This window comes from Eimeria tenella, genomic scaffold (assembly GCF_000499545.2).
Source record: "Eimeria tenella Houghton genomic scaffold, Eth_scaff209, whole genome shotgun sequence".
Taxonomy (NCBI): domain Eukaryota; phylum Apicomplexa; class Conoidasida; order Eucoccidiorida; family Eimeriidae; genus Eimeria; species Eimeria tenella.
Genome location: NW_013541935.1, coordinates 8,329 through 8,638, shown reverse-complemented (window position 1 = coordinate 8,638; position 310 = coordinate 8,329).

Here is a 310-nt window from a genome sequence, read left to right as displayed (position 1 = left end):
CTTATTTCCTTTTGGTTGTTTTATGTGTTTATTTCTTTATTTGTTTATTTCTTTACTTGTTTATTTGTTTACTTGTTTATTTCTTTATTTGTTTATTTCTTTATCTGTTTATTTCTCACGTTTCTTTATTTGTTTATTCCTTTTATTTATTCATTTATTTATTTTATTTATTTAGTTTATTTCTTTACTTCTTTATTTCCTTTTATTTCCTTATTGGACATTATTCGTTTATTTATTTTTGCTTTTCTTATTTCTTTTTTGTTGCCTTATTTCTTTTTCATTCTTTTAATTCTTTCATTTACTTCAATTG